Here is a 17523-nt window from a genome sequence, read left to right as displayed (position 1 = left end):
TGACCATAATTCATGATATATGGAAAGTTCCTCTTTTGTTGTAATGAAAAACTGTTTACTTCAAAACAAAAGCCAAGAAAATGAATTATTATATTCTGTTTCAAGATGTGAGATAATGCAGTGAGTAAATCATTACTGTGGAACTCAGGATGACATCACAGACTTATTCACTGAGATCATAACTGTTCCGTGTAGGTCAAGACAGACACTTTCTGCATTTTGGCGGGTTTTTTTGACACAATGAAGATAATTTAAACTTCCAAATTTTTTACTATATTATTTGGATGACTAAATTAAATATTCTATTAAGACATATTATAGTAATAACATAAAAACTGTTATATCTGCATTAAATTTATAGAGGATATGGTGAATTCAGATACTGTGGCTACCCTAAGAGAGAGGCTTTTCCTAATCTTCTATGAAATCATACAGTAAATTCTCAAGGGCACTTTCCGCTCCTAGCCTAATGAGTAGCATAAAAACTCTTTGCTCAACTGCTCCCAACCTTGAAAATTCCAATTGATTGGGTATTGGTTGAAATACTTTTAATAAACACAAACCACTTCATTGTGTATTAAATTCTGTCCAGTTTATCTATGACTAGAAGTACAGGGACATGGAACAAAAAGAGTGTGGAGTAAAAAGACTGACTTAGTGATAAGAAGCATTATATGAGAGCCAGGCTACATAATAAAGGAAATAAATCTATGCATCAATTTTGTCTATTTATTAGAGCATGCATCTGTGTTCTGTAACAGAACTAAAATTGGAGGTAGGGGAAGAGAAGTAAAGCACGTTATTAGACAAAGTTTAGTGGAAATAAACTGCAGAAAGAGATTAGGTCATAAAATGTCTCCAGTTCTACTAAGGCTAATCTTAGGGTTTTCAGTAACTTCTTCACTGCTTAAAGTTCACCTTAATATTTTCTCACTGCTAACCTCTTCCCAGAGCAAATATTTTTATGGACTTCTTGATAGTACCAGCAATTGTTGATCCTGGCACAGAGACAAGGGAACAGGAGATACTTCAGTGGTTTTCACTGCCATAACCACCCGCTTCCAATCTATCTTTGTTGGCAATGACTAATTAAAAACAAAAAAAAAGGGAAACACTGGATCAAACTAGAGAGTTTCAGTTTTTTAAGTAATTTGCCTTAAATACAACAGTAATGGACCATCTCCCTGTGTGGAGATCAATGCTTTAATAGAAAGAAAAGAAAAAAGAACAAGAAAAAGATCAATAATTTGTAGTTCTTGCCATCCCTTTGTTGCCTCAGCTTGTGCTACATACAAACAGGTAACTGCTTGTTATTACTTGTTGTCTTAAAGCACAGCAAGTTCCCTTCAATAGAGCTTGCAATTTCTGGGACTCTTCCCCACTTACAATTGAACTGTTTTGATAATAAGACAAAGAATATAATCAAATTAAGGGCAGGAAAGAAACACAGTAGAATTATGTCTTACACAAGGAAACCCTGGTACAAAAATCGTATTTATTGTAATTATAAGGAATATGTAGTTAGTTTCTTAATTTGCTATCCGTAATGAATAGAAGAAAACAACTTTGGAATTTCTTATGGGATAGTTAGCCAAAGCAGATTCAGCTCTCATGAACAGATTCAAAAGTAAAGTGATCCTCTGCTTCTTAAAGAGAAGAAATAGGCAGTCAGAATAAAAATTAGAGACTTTTTTTTGGATCCATGTGAGGAAAAAACAAGAATTTACCTAATACTTTTTCCACTCAGAGTCTATTTCAAGAAGACATGACTGATACTATCAGATGACAATACAATAACAAACAACCTTTTTCCCTTTTAAAAGAGTTTCTTCTCAAGCATCCACATTTTTGCAAAATTCAATCCAAAGTGAATTCTTCTGAAGTATCTATAAGCATTTAATGAGCATCTATAGGACAACCATTTTAGTATCTTGATGAGAAACACACTGTTAAAAACTCTGACCATGCACCAACAGCTTCTCCCTCAAGCCATTCAGCCTTTTACCTTTATTATGTTGAAACGGTCTGGAAATATAATTCATTTATAGACTACCATTCTGATTTCCAGAAGTACTTCAAGGCTCTCCTCTCACCACCCGCCTCCTTTTATCCACTACCATGAAACTCCCTCTGATTACACTGCTATACATGACTTCTCCTTTATTAAACCCCACACTTCTGACCATCATGGCCATCCTCTCAGTAGCCCTTGGAGGATGAATGGGACTTAACCAAACACAAATCCGAAAATCCGAGCTTTTTCTTCCATCTCCCACCTGGGCTGAATGGCAATTATCATCATCTACAACCCTAAACTCACCCTCCTCAACTTCTACCTGTACACTATAATAACTGCAACCGTCTTCCTCACTCTAAACTCAATTAAAGTGCTGAAATTGTCCGCTCTAATGACTGCGTGAACTAAACTTCCCTCACTAAACGCAATACTACTTCTAACCCTACTTTCTCTTGCAGGACTCCCTCCCCTAACAGGATTTTTACCCAAATGACTTATTATTCAAGAACTAACTAAACAAAAAATAGCCTCCACAGCCACACTTATATCCCTTCTCTCCCTGCTGAGCCTGTTCTCCTACCTTTGCCTTGCATACTGCACAACAATTACACTCCCCCCACACACCACAAACCATATAAAACAATGATGCACTAGCAAACCAATCAGCATCCTAACTGCCGTCTTAACCACAATGTCTGTCATCCTCCTCCCCATTTCCCCCATAAGCCTCACCATTGTTTAAGAAATTTAGGATTACTTAACCCGAAGGCCTTCAAAGCCTTAAACAAAAGTTGAACCCTCTTAGTTTCTGCTAAAGTCCGCAGGCTACTACCCTGCATCCCCTGAATGCAACCCAGGTACTTTAATGAAGCTAGGACCTTTCAATCTACTAGGCAGAAGGGCTTCGATCCCATGACACTATAGTTAACAGCTGTATGCCCTAACCAACAGGCCTCTGCCTAAGGCTCCGGTACATAATTAATGCACATCAATGAGCTTGCAACTCACTATGAACTTCACTACAGAGCTGATAACAAGAAGAACTGAACCTCTGTGACTGCTTATATCTAGTACAAGATGATTCCCTAGATAGGCAAATGCCAGGCTTTTTTGACAACAGACCTAAAAGCCTCAGCTCTCTGCTTCACCTGTGGCTCCAGTCTCTCCACGTAACCAAAGATTTAATACTCTTCATTGTTATGCCAAAACCTTACCCAAGTATGAATGTGATCAAAGCATCTTTGCTGGTTTTGAAGTGGATGCAGGGAATGGTTATGTGATGATTAGTATGATTTATCTCTGAGAAACTATTTCAGATTAGGAAAGAAAAAAAGCAGTTGCTACTGAGGCAGTTACTTGGTAGTCACAAAGAAAACAAAATGTAACAGGGTTTGGATTTGTTCATGCTTTAATCTTTTTTGGCTCAATTACTAAGCCTGTGCTCCCAAGGAGCTCTCATTACTTGAGAGCAATAAACTTCTCTAAGCAGAGGTAACACACACTGTAACAAATCTAAACACCCTTTGTCACAGATATATGCTGAGCCTCCAGCACTACTTTCCATATGAGTTTTCCTTGCTTTGTTTCAGCATTTTCCTGAAACTAGTTTCTTCACCTCTTGAGAGCTGAAGACTTGAAAACATCTTAATAATTGTAGCTCTGATAATACCTTGTTGCAGTTTAGGCCCAAACACCAGATACCACAGAAAGAAAATATACAGACTATCATGGAAACATAAAATGTTCTTATTGCGATCATTGTACTGTTTGTTTCCTCACTAAAACATGCAAAGCTTAACAGTACAGAAAGAGTTACATAGAAGCAAAGAAGCTAACCAGTAGATACTAAGGAATTTTACTCTTAGCATCCCAGTTACTAAAGAAAAAAAAAAATTTTTTTTGGTCTAAGGAAACCATTCCTTAGCATTTAGATTATAACTGATCTCTTTCATACATGGGATTGTTTCCAAAAAGATTTAAGCAACTGGGGAGTCATTTCAATTCAAAGACCTTATACATTATATACTTCTCCCCTCCCATTCCTTTGTCTACCTGTAGCCTTCTCTGCGGCCACGGGAGGTGGACAGTGCCAGCTAGCCGCTCTTGTTGCTTGGTCAAAGGTGGCCACAAGATCAGCCATTCCCAGGTCCTCCTTGTGAACCCCTTGTAGTGGTGCCATCTGCGGCGTGGGTAGCACGGACGAGAGCGAGGCTAAGAAGTCCCAAGACAGAGGAAGTAAAGAGGGGACAATTGTGCGGCTGTCAAGGAAGCTTTATCCCCAGATGAGTCCAGGGACACGTGTCAGAGGAGGAAGGCTTGGGGAGGCACTGATAAAGGGAGTTGGTGTGAGGGGAGGAGACATAAGGCAACCAATAAGCTAAGGGCAGGGGAGGGATGAAAAGCACAGCTGAGCCTATGGGGATTACACAGAGGAGGGGAGAAGCCCCAGAGGCAAATCACATAACAGGCTAGGCATGATTGATACAGAAACTTCTGGAAATTAAGGGGGGGGGGGGGGGGGGGGTTACAATAACTGGCAGGAGGAGTGGGCAGCACCATAGGGAGGGGAAGAGACTTATAAGGGCAGAAGGGGAGGAGCAGAGGATCACTCACTCTGAGGGACAGGCCAGTGGCGGGAAAGGTAGATGAAAAACAACTTGGAAGGAACCATCGTGAGGGTATCACATAGGGGGAACCAAGGACCAAACCATTTTCAAACAGAAAACAATTTACAGAAACAACATTAACATTCTTAAAAAACATGCAACGCCACATCTACCAGCACAAGCAGCTCAAGGAATGTGTATTTTCATTTCTTTCAGTACCTCTATTTGTGAAGAATGGCATTTATTTCAGAAACTACTTACAGATAAAGCTGAGGCAGCTCAACCAAAATAATGCTGGATATGAACACAGGCACAGGTTTGACAGCAACAAATAACTCATGTCTGAGTTTCACCTAAAAATAAATATTGGAATACCGTTCTGTTTAATGAATGGCTCATTAGTGATTGTGAGATCTGTACTTCCCATTTTGCCACTAATTTTTTGAATTATTGTAGCTGAATTGTTTTCAATTTTACTGCTGCTGTTTACCTATCTTTTTCTCCTCTTTCTCATCCTCATTTATTTAAGACTACAAAGGCTCTTAATGTGATGTAGCCTGAGTTCTCAAAACTATTAAGCTTCCAGTTACATGTTCGTACTGTAATAATTTTTTAGAAGAAAAAAATATAATTTAAATGGATTTCAATTTCCTCTCTCATTTGTCTCAGTGATCTTTTTGACTCCTGACTGATTTATTCTTGGGCCAAAATATTGGGTTTGTATCTGTGACGTGAACTGAATTTGGTTACTAATAAAAATAATTTAAAGAAACACTTTAAAAACCAAATCAGTTCACTGACACAGCATAAAATATGACAATAAAGTCTCAACAACTATTTTGCCTTTCTAGATTCATTCTCTACTTGTATTAGAATATTGTAGTTCTCATTTTCTATCTCAAACTTTTAAATAACCTTCTCAAGAAGTGCTGAATTTTGTTAGTTTCACCATGAGTTTCATCTGAGATGCAGATAAGGTATAAAAAAAGTGATCAAGGTATCGAAAAAATTGCCACCATTATATTTCCTAATAGGTTATGAATAAGACAAATAGGACAGACATTCTTATATTTCAGGGATTCTGACCAGAAAATTCCCCTCGGTGCTGGGAGGTAATAGAAGGTTGTGTCACTCATAAGGTCATATAAGATCCATATGATTATATGATTTTTATCATGCTTGGGTCATTTTTTCTCTTCTCTCCTCCCCCCTCTCCATTAACTTAATATTTATTGTTCTAAAACATAGATTAATGAACAGTCCTACTGGGTTTCATGGCATAAGGAAAGGTGGGTAACACTGTTACTCTTAATCTATAATTACAATGTAAGTAGCAGAATGAGGCATTCTGATGGCATTTCTTCCTCATTCTGAAAATCACTGATTTAGAGCTACTGAAGTTTATGACGCTAATGGACATTCTTGGCGTAATTCAAATTTCTGTTAGAAGGTGTTTTTTTTCATTTCTTAGTTTCAGTGTTTCCATGATAACCTTCATTTAGGATTGGAAGGAGGAAAATCTATGATAACCAGGGCCAGTGAAACCTCCTCATGCTCATAAGCAACAGTAGAATATTAAATTCAAATTACTTTACCTCGGACAACATACAGGGCAAAGCATTCTGGTTTTTATTACTTTGTTCCTTTAAAGTTACTTTTTTGTAAACTTATGTAGCACCTGTGTACAATACACATTTGGCCTTATAAATTAATCACAGAATTCAGCTTTTGCACAGTGATACTGATGAATGCAAACTAAGGTCAAATGTGACCATACATCAGCTGTGTAAAATTCTGTTAACTGATTTACCTGAATAAAAAGCTAAGAACCTGAATACCAATTGGTTCAGTTTCAACAGAAGAACACCAAGAACAGTAACATCCCAAGATACTATTTCCTGTCCATGGCACACATACATTTTGGAAGGACAGAATTATTTCTGTCTGTGTATCAGAACATGATTTACAGCTGAACTTCCTGACAATTACTGCTAATCCATTTTATTGCAAAAAAATAACTCCCTGTCATTTTAAAACTTTTTTAGCTTTCCCTTGCACCCTAATGGAGACCTAAAAAGTTAATTGCTTTCTTAATTGCAACCTTGATCAATAGGAAAAAAATTAAATCTGTAATTTACAAATGTTTTTCTTTATTATACACCAAATTAAGTCATCTTGATGTTCTGGAAAGTGTCAGTCTTTTATTGCAAAGAACTAATGAAGTAGATTTGCTTGTGGCTTTCAGATAGCAATTATTCTGAAGTATTTAATGTATCACAGCAATTATTTTCAGTTCTTCAAAGTTACCTACCATTTTTTTCTGTGAAATACTGCATTACAACATGAAAGAGGGGAGAATCTGAAATTAGAATAATGCCCTTTATTAATATCTTCAATCATAAGAGAAGAGTATAATCTTTTATGATTTAAAAAAAAGACAGAAAGCTGGGGCTTTTTCCAAAGATCTCTGGACATCACTGACAAAGGTCTAAGAAGACAAATTTGAGGCAGTGGTGTGAGAGAGAACAAATGAAACATTTAAGATGATCATTGGGAATGTTTTAGTAATGCTGAGATCTGCTAAATTCTAGAGAGTCTCCCTGAAGAAAAGGCTGCAGTCTGTTCAACAGGAACCGATAGAATATCAAAACTTGAGAGCACATCACAACAAACAAGTCAATATTGAATGCAGTGATGAAAATTCATCAGTGCTGTGTTTTTAAATATCTAAGAAAATGGAAAAACAAGCAGCCACTTGTGGCACACATCAGAGTTTCAAGGATGGATGCAGCAGATTGATCTGCATATCCAGAAATATTCACTACTCCAAAATACTCCTGTGCTGAAAGACAAGAAAGTTTCAATATAACTGATCCCAGCACAGCTTCCATAATTTTGTTCTGAAGTATCATTTCAGATGAATGATTTCAACAATCATTGCATTGGATATTTTGTAATACAATCTATACTGCAAAATTTTATCTTTCAGTAAGTCTACACAGTCATTAACATCACCCAGCTATTTTACTATACTCTTTAATGTTCTATTTTCTGTAACAGAAATTTTCATCAAAAAGATAAGTTTAATAAAAAACTTGAATTATCAAACTACATAAGTGACATTGGAAAATCAACTTTCTAAAGAAGTTTGCCAATCTGTGGCAGTTAACCTCTATTTATAAGAAAACACAGAGGCCAACTTCAAATGACCCTTTCAAGAAGGCGAGTGTTGTTTCATGTAGAGCCATAAGAAGTGCATGAAAAATACACACCAATACAATATTATTGTGCTTAAGGGAAGACAGCCCTCTAGCATGAACAATTATTTCTCTGGTAGTGATTTTCATTGGCCCTGAAGGATGGTTTTCTTTTAATTGCACCTAATGAGCTGGCTAGACTATCAGTTCTCTCATTTCCACACAAATTAGCTCTTGCATAACTAGAATACTGAGGGGATAAGAGAGAGCAGAAAACAGCTCCAATTTCCACATCACCAGAGCTATCAGAAAAATGCCAGCACTTCCATTTAGGAAAGTTTTTTTTAAAAACTTGAATTCTACTGTCAAATATTACAAAACCACTTTAATGGATAGTATCTTGTAAGCACATTCTCAGATTTGTATGAAAAGGAAAAAAAAATGGAAAAGGAAAGGTGAATGCACTTAGAATGATTTTAGATTCATTTCTAAGTTGCTGGGTGATATCTTACTGCCTCTTCAAAGTAAGGCATTTCAATCACTGTCCCAGCACAGGGTTAAAAACACAGAACCATATCCTCACATGATGAAGACTGTTCTTACTCCAGTGAAACTGCTTTAAAGAAGACAAGATCTGATTCTGCTTGAAAATCCCTCAGTAGTCAGTGAGCCAGCATTATGACTATTAGTTGAGACACGGAGTTAAAAAGTTTCCCAAGTATCACACAGAAAATGTGAGTAGCCGTGGTTTGAATCCAAGAAATTTAAAATTTTACATCAGTTTCAGTAGCATAAAATTTAAGAGCTACCAGTTTACATAAAGATCAAGCAAAATCCTAATGACTGAAGAACAAGTCAAAAGTTCACACTGATCTCTCTTTGTTTTCCTGGAAAGTAAAATTAAACCATAACGAACACTGAGAAAATTCTGTAAGCACTTGAATTCACCCACTAAATCCTCCTGAAAGCCAATATTCACAGAGACAGACATCTCCAAATAGTTTCTTGTGAAGGATTTCAACTATACTCAGATTTTTTTTGGCTGCTCCAACAGTGTCTTTGATGGGACAGTGCCTGTAAAAGATATGGATCCTGTGTGAAGACAAGTGTCTTGTTGTTTTAGTCAAGGGCTTGAGTATGGTGTGTTGGGTGAATCTTGGAAAGACTCTGATGTCATACTGCAGGCAAATCTCTGCTCCTGTGCATTTTAACTTCTGTTCTTGTGCCTAAACTCCTCTAAGATGACGAAAGCCTGTAAGTGAACTTAACATCACTTGTTACAGATTTACTTTTAGTTAGGTGTCCCTTGACTCTACTGTTTTCATAATGTACTATAGCTTTTCAAGAGGCTTTTTTTACCCAAGTACCACACAGCTGACTTAACTTTATATGCACTAAATTGTGTATTATCAGATGCTCTAATGTTAAGGACACTGCAAAAGGGATGTTTTCAAGTAATTACATTGCAAGTTATTGTCTCTCTCAGCATCCTATCTTCTAGTAATTAAGAGAATGAACATCAGAAATCCTGTTTATTATATTAAAATACTTCCCCTTCCGCCCCCCCCCCCAGTCAGCAGAAACAAATGTATGTATTGACTCAGGGGAGTAATCCTTGTTAGGTCACCAAAACCTTTCTCTTTTAATTGGTGTCATATGAAGACAAAACTTGGCATCAGTTGCCCACTGTTCATCCAAAGCAAGCATAACAACAATTAAAACATGCAAATTCCCCAAGAGTGAGATTTATATATTGAAATTACATTTAGCTCTGGACTTGAGAACAACTTCTTTATTGCTTTAGGATTGCATCTACAACTACTAAGAGATGTGGAGGTTTGCATTCAACTTTTAAGTAATGTACTTATACTGAAAAATAACCTCTATTTCTAGGATTTACTTGACCCCTTTCAAATTTGCTTTTGTCTACTTTACAGTGTCTTTCTGTAAATAAGGATCTAAAACCTCCTATTCTTGAATTAAACACACAGTTCCTTCCTCTATTTGATCATATAATCTTGTTTTTCTTAGAATCTGTGAAACAGAAAGCACTGATCACAACTTTTGACTAAAAATACTCCTCTATTCAGCAGCTATCAGTCACCAGTTCTGTGCAAAGAATTATTGTAAGGACTTATTGCAATTCACCTATCCCTGCTAACTGTTTATGGAAAACTGCAGATTTTTAATGAGTGTGATTCAAGCTTTAGAGAAAAGTGGTGCATTTATTCAGGTATATTTAATAGCTAATGAATCAAATGGAAAAACATGTTTAAGTGATTGCATGTATGAAACACTGCATTAGAAAATAACATTAGAGGTCTCACTCTGTTTGAAGCTGATTTATCAGACAAAATACTCTTCACTGGCATAAGCAGAGACAAAATGGGATCAAACTGCATCTCTTCAACTTACCAGCTTTTAGAAAAAGTGGTTACATGGAGCTCCCTGTCACAGAGATGATAAAACTTTCTGGTTTCTATACATAAAGTACAGTGTATATAGTGGAGAATATATACAGTGAAGTGTATATATTCTGGAGAAAGTGAGCATGAATTCATTGCAGGACACCTCAGATTACACTGGTGAAGAATGGTGTCCCTATTGCCTTGGGTGGTGACCCATGACTGTGAGATCCCTGCCTGCCTCAGGTATGATAATGCCATATAAAAACTTGTCTCATAATTGTCTTCATTTATGTTGAAAAGTAGGAAAGTGAAAAATAAGATCTTTCCAAATTCAATAATGTATGCGATGCACTGTTTGGAACAGTATTCACCTGTGATATGACATTCAACAGATGACATCTTTGATACAGGAAGATACATTTCCTGCCTTGGACAAACTTCAGCTCAATCATTCTCAGCCAGAGATAGTGGCCTTGTAAGCTGGCATTCTCTGATGCATGTTTTCCTTCTGTGAATAAATCTGGGCCTTCCAAGTTTAATTACAAGGCCTGTGTCAGACATTTTTCATTGTGTTCATTTATGTCTGGCAGTCACAGTGCTGCTGCACAGCACATCTGTGTGGAGTCAGGCAGTGCCTTTCTGAACAGGAATCCTGAATGCTTGGGTACTGCCAAGGCAGATGTCTTTTGTGAGCGTTACGCCTCGCCCCTTTGAACACTTTCCAAGCACCTTCACTTCAGGCACACTTTTAGAAAAGATGCAGAGATGCAAGCTCTGCAGTTCAAACAAATTGTGAGTTAATGCCCCCAGCTGTCTCCTTCAGGAACTCAGAAAGACTAAATACAGATACGCTGAAGATACTGTCATTAGTTCTCCAGTAAAGGGTTGACCTCACTGGTCTCATGAAACTTGGCAGCTGACAGAAGACTCAAGAGGGAGGACAAAACATGGTCTCTCCTTATTTTAATTAAAATATAAAAGTCACAGAATATATTCCCTTCCTTTAAAGAACTTATCAAATTCATGAAAATATGATTCTCCCATGCATTATTTACAGATCTTTCATTCATCCACATCTGAGCAAAATGTGCTTATTAAAAATCATGTTGTCTAAAATACTTCATATAGCTCAGAACTGCAGAACAGTGTCCATCTGAAGAGCTACATTTCTCTTCAGAGCTGAACACTCTATTGATGCTTTTGCAAAAGACACAAAAGAAATTAAATGTCAGTTACTGAGAGACTGGAATTGATCAATATCATATATAATTGTACTTTCAAAACAAAAATAGGAAGAAACTGCACCTTTGATATTGGAGTCTGGGCTTCAAAAGGACTTTTAATTAATAATGGAATTTCCTTTAAAAGTTGGTTTTATCTGTCACAGAAAACAGGCATACTAGATTAGGAAGCCTGCTAGCTCAACCCTGGCTCTCAAACCACATAGACCTCCCCAGGTAAAAATCTGTGTTGTTAAAGACCATCAGACTCCATTTGTTTGGATCTCCCATTAGCTGGATTCATAATGTGTCTTAGGGTTTTTTTGCATCTGAAAGGAAAGTAAGAGTTGATTCCTATTCGCCTGCTCATCCTTCTATTGATAACAAAATAACAGGCATATTCTATCCAGACTTAATTAAAATTATTTTAAATTGTAATTCAGACCTGTGGGTGCTGTTCTACAGTATTTCTGCTTCTTCTCCCCCCTATAGGCACAGCCTTGATCATGAAATACACAGAGGAACACTTTGAGAAATCCACTGGTGAGGAAAACTTGCAGTACTTCATTGGTAAGGTTACCCCATGTAACAGCTCATTTCTGCAAGCCAAGCCTTGCTGTCTGTGAGAATGAAAAAAGAGGTTTTCAATTTGTGAGGAGTGCCATTCCCTTCAGAAGCCTCCAAGAGTAGCACTCTTATTCCAGTGTCAAGGAATGGGAAAGATGGAAAGATCCTTCAGTGATATCAAGTAATCTCAGCTGCTTTTGGTAGGTAGAAGATGAATTTTTTCACACCTACTAGAACAAAAAGAAAGGTTTCTTGTGCTTTTCAGCCTTTTCTTAGAGATTAATCCATGCAAGTAATGGAGAGAGAGATTAATCCATGCAAGTAATGGAGAGAGAGTAGCAAAATCTTAATCACACAGTGAGCAAGAGATTTGTGAGGGAGGTAAAAGTAATCTCCACATTAAAGTTGCTGGTCCATTTTTATACACAGAGCCAATGTAAAAAGGCAGCTTCAGGGAGCATTGGAAGTTATGGATGGTTCAGGTCTATCTACAGTTTTGCCTTTTGAAGGTATGACTTGATATTTTTGAAAATCAAGTTTTTGATATTCAAATTTGAATATCAAGGGGTGTTTTTGAAGATATTTTTTAATCACTTAGAGTTTTGTCTAATCCTAGGCAGGTAAACTCCGCTAAAACTGCTGCTGATGCACAGATGCACACTTGTTGAATGGGAAGGCTTTCCTGGAGTTTCCTGACTTGGTTTCAAGTGCTATTGTAAGAATTTATCTTGATCATAAATCTTCTTTCCCTGATGGGATGGGTGGTAGGAATCTGGTGGAATACCCACCCTAAGGGTTCTTGAACTTGGAGAAAATAGTAAGAGATATTTTCAAAATATTTTGAAGCTTGCTACTTGAAAGCACAATTTTTTACTTTTCTCTCAAGCAGGTGAACAGCTAATTTCTATTTCCACTGGGTATCCAAAAGGACATCTGGTGTGCTCAGGAGCCAATGCAATCAGAAAGTGCTCTCCAAAGAGAGATGATCACTGTCTCCTCCTGTGATATGGAAAGGCAAATTGGAACAATTGTTTTCTGCTACTTTTCAAAAATCACATCTTTTCCAGCAGGCTGTTAGAAGTATGATTTAGGAGAGCAGCATCTTGTAAGGATTCAGCCTGAGAATTAAAATATATATTATTTATTACCCAGTTTATGCATTGAGGTAGTGTTGTAAAGGATTAGCCAAAGAGGACTGAAAAGAGGTTAATTTACTATACACACAGATTGGATTGCTAACAGTAAATATGATTGATGAGGATTGGCTCATAAAGAAGCAGAGCTGCAGTCAGCATGGACCTTGTGAAATAACTCTCAGTTTCTCCCAAGGGGGAGTTCTGTCCTACTTCAGCCAAGTGGACTTTGAAAACTTTATGATAAAAGTCTTTCCTTGTGCTGACTTTATTTTTCTACACATATTCTTGTTTCATATCACACAGATGTTTTTGAAAAAAACTCAAGAAACTGAAACAACTTTTAAAACACAGCGGAATGATTCACTAAGGTATGTATATTCATTTTTAATCCACATTGATTTCTTGAGAGCACTGAACTGCAAAGGTTATAATGAGACAATAAGCTGTATCAAAGTGATAAGAAATCTAGATCTCCATGGTCTCCACAGACTACTTCACACTCTAGAAGTTAGTGCTGACCTCATAAAATAAGTTGCAAACTTTTCTAAAAATTGTTACAATTCAAGAATATTTTCTTTTGAATCAACATCAACATCGTGTTCTGTTGAACTTGTGATTTATTTGTGCCAAGGAAAGCAATTCTCCTGTTATAACTCGTCACACACACCCAGATCCCATTTCTGTAAGCAGAAAAATTAAAAAGAGAAACAGATTACTATCGGCAGAGATCACAGGCCAAGCACCAGATGATTAATTAAAAATAATTATAAAGACAAAACCAAATAATTTTATTAAAAATGATTAAAATATTATCATCAGGATAATTACTGGTATATATTTGTACTACACTAAATTATGCATTTTACTTGTGGGTTGATAGCTCCATTCTATTTGGAGTCTTTCTGATTTTGCTAATTTCAGGTGCTAATACTTGGGATATTTAGTAACTACCTGCAGAATATGCTCCACAGGTAAAGAGACACTAATTAAATTGGTTGATTTGGTACAGTTAATACAGAATTGCACAACTCATTAGATGCTCAGTAATTCTATTTCACTTTATTTTCTTAGTGTTTTCTGAGGTCTCTGATTTGAAATAATGTTTTTGACTCCTGAATCATGACTGCATCCACATGCACTAAAAACAGACTAAGCGCAAACATAGCACAAAACTTCCCAGGCTACTAAGGAAACTCAGACACCAATGCAGTATACTTTTGTTTCCACTCTATCATTGTTTCAGATTTTAAGGTAAAGGGATGCCAACAAAATGTAAAAAAAGGTCAAAGAGACATCAATATTTCTTTGTCAGCTCTGGTAATGGGATTGGTATCAAAACAGACTGAGGAAAGAAAATACAGTGTTTACCAATACTACATGGGTCTCTGTAAAGCAAGCAAGGATGCTGGCAGAATATGGTGAATAAATACAAAAACATGAGTTTACCTATAAGCAGTTGCTCTTACAAGTTAAGATTAAGCCTAATTTAAAGCTGAGCAAGGACAAAAATTGATTTTCTGTAAACAGAAACAAATGGGAAACTGAACGAAGCTGGATGAAGTACCCCTTTGTAAAAACTAGGGAAAAAAACGTTGAATACTATTAAATGTTCCAGGTAACAACTTACAAAGAAGTCAGGGAGGAAAATCCAGGGATCTGGCTCTAGAGAAAACCACAAGATTTAATAAAAATGGATTTTAGCAATCACTCAACTTCAATGCAAGACACAGAAATAACATAATCAAAAACCTGAAAGACCAGGTTTCACAGCAGAGGATGAGAATCTGTAGTGGAGCTTTTACAGCCTGTTTCTCAAAGGATCATGTACTGTGTGCAGTGAGACTGAACAATATTGCTGAGAGACCATGGAAATGAAATTCTAGCACTGCAAATTGAGCTCTCTGTGTCATGGTTTTTCCTGTCACTGGTAGGGATTTCAGGAACTGCTGTTGAGGCTGACACAGCACAGCTGGTCCAAAAGAGAACAACAGAATGTTCTGAGTTGGAAGGACACCCAGGGATCATCAAGTGCAACCCTCAAGTGAATGGCCCATGTACAGGGATACAAACCCACAAAGTTTCTGTTAATAGCACAATGCTTTAAGCAGCTGACCTATCTCAGGACCAGATTCTGGGGGAGAGCTGCACGTGCCAGTTAAGCAACTGTCCCATTTGAGGGGCACAGAGAAGTATTTTAGAGCAGCGTTTATAAGGATTAGTTTGTGCAAACCATGTGCATTGTCTTGGGCTGTTGTATTGCACTAAATAGTTTATTTAGTTGTTGTTTTGCACTGGGTGATGGGAAATTTTTACTGGGTATGTTAGGTCACGTGAATGGTTTTTTCCCCTCCCCCAATCACATGGTCTCTCCCTCACACACCCCCCCTGTTATACACACCTGGTGGTCTGTCCCATGGGTACCCCTCCCCTCGCCCCTCCCCAGTGGCATCCCGTTGGCCGCGGTCCTCTCTCCCCGCCCCCATCCCCTTGGGTCTAAAATTCCCCTGCAAGGGTGCCACGCCCTCTTTTCTACCTGGGTGGTCGCCATCCCCAGAAGTGTCCTGTCCCAAGCCAATAAACAGGATACTCGTCCCCACATGGAGAAGAGTGCTTCTCGTCTCTTTCGTCTCTTTCTATGCAAGTCCGTGTGGGCTAGAGTCTGAGCTAGCCGGATTTGGACTCATATAAAGCCCAGAAACCAACAGATTATTGCAGGTGGCGCCCCACGTGGTCATCTCCCACGACGGTCACAAAGGAGCTGGTAATTCCACAAATAGATTACGTTAGCTTTTGGGATTTTCACTTTCCTCTGACTTCTTCGTCACATTTTTGTCAGCAAGAAGGCTAGAGGGTGGGGTTGGGAACCTGCGGCGCCCATGGCAGACCTATTTCGGACGAGGACTTCTTTACAGCTCTCCCAGCCTGCCACAGTCCCCAAGCGGGGTAAATATCCCCGCTAGTGTTAGTGGGACCCTGGAAGGCCCCCCAGAGGGTGGGGGTGAGCTCCTGGTGCAAGGAAAATCTGTTCCTGAGGAGGGTTTGTGCATCCCGCGCAGTGCACGTGGCGCGATTCTGTGGTGCGGTCAGGTTTCATAGTAAACCCAGTGCTACGGGCAGCTTTCGCCGTGGCGGCGACGCGGGCAGTGGCAGAGTAGCCGCGGCTTGCGTTTTTGCCGTGAGCAGTTGCGCCCGGGCAGTGGCAGACCCCGGCAGGCTGCGGTGAACCGGCACGGGCGGCTCCGAGCACCTGCGTGGCGGTCACGTGGCACGGGGGAGCTGTCAGCTAGCACCGCCATTTTAAAAAGCCGCGCGGTTTGTATGCAAGCAGTTTGTCTCTCCCCCAGAGAGGAGGGGGGGGAGGCTGCTCGGATTCTTTCCCGGATTGGTTGTGGACTCAGTGCTTTCAGTTTTTGTTTGTACTAGCTGTAAAGAAGGTAGATTGAGTGCTGCAGAAAGCAAATATGGGTGCTAAGTTTTCTGCGACACAGAGAGGCATTTATACCCTAGTTTTAGATGCCCTAAGTAGTGGAAACATTACGGTTTCCAAAGTAGTTTTGAAACGGTTTGTTCGCTGGATATTTTTTCATTTCCCTCAGTTTACCCAGCAGAATGTTAACTCTGTCTCTGCCTGGGACAAAATTGGAGCCTCGTTAACAGCGAAAGCGGAAGAGGGAGATGAGACAGTGTCTCAATTTTTTCCTGTGTTCCTGGTGATTCGGAAAGAAGTCCTAAAGAGGGATTTGGAAGGACAGCCAGCGCAAATCTCCCCTCCTGCGGCTTCTCCTCCCAAACCCTTTGTCCCTGAACTGAGAGAGACGAGCTAGGCTCCCCGGCAATTTCAGGGTAACTGGCACTGCCGCTGCTTCCCTGGCCTCCCACCTCTCTCTCAGTACCCTGGCCCTGGCAGTTGTGTGCAAGCTGACAGAGCACCTTCCCTGCACCCATCTAACCTAGCTCCTGTTACCCCGAATCCGCATTCTGACCCCCCCATTCCCAAAATGGCTGCGACCGCATGGTTGGCATTCAGGATACTGCTGACCGCATGTCCGGAGCCCAAAATGGCGGCATCCACGTGTTTCAGCCCTCCACTTACCCCTCTTCTCCCCACAATCCCTTTCACCCGCCTGTTCCCTCCCCCAATCCCTTCCCGTCTCACAACCCTTTCCTTCCCTCGGACGCTCCTCCCCGCTCCCTCGTCTCTCCGCCCCCTGTTATGTCATCCTGTGACCCCACCCCTGGTTCCTACAGTTGCCCCGCCCCCCTGCCTGCTCCCCACGCCCCCTTGCCTGCGTCCCAAGAGGGTGGGGCTGAGGGCTGGGGGGGTGGGGCTTACGGCTGGGGGGGTGGGCCCCTGCCTGGTTCCCACGGGGGT

The 17523-nt window shown here is 39.4% G+C and overlaps 1 protein-coding gene across 5 annotated transcripts in view; it reads right to left on the bottom strand.

Moving 5' to 3' along the window:
* The window catches only part of TFPI (tissue factor pathway inhibitor), a 140998-nt gene that overhangs the window by 70222 nt on the left and 53253 nt on the right, over positions 1 to 17523 (bottom strand). The window lies entirely within an intron of this gene.

The sequence above is a fragment of the Haemorhous mexicanus genome, chromosome 8 (assembly GCF_027477595.1).
Source record: "Haemorhous mexicanus isolate bHaeMex1 chromosome 8, bHaeMex1.pri, whole genome shotgun sequence".
In the NCBI taxonomy this organism is placed as follows: domain Eukaryota; kingdom Metazoa; phylum Chordata; class Aves; order Passeriformes; family Fringillidae; genus Haemorhous; species Haemorhous mexicanus.
Note: the sequence above shows the minus strand (reverse complement) of the source record. Positions and strands in the feature narration are given on the sequence as shown.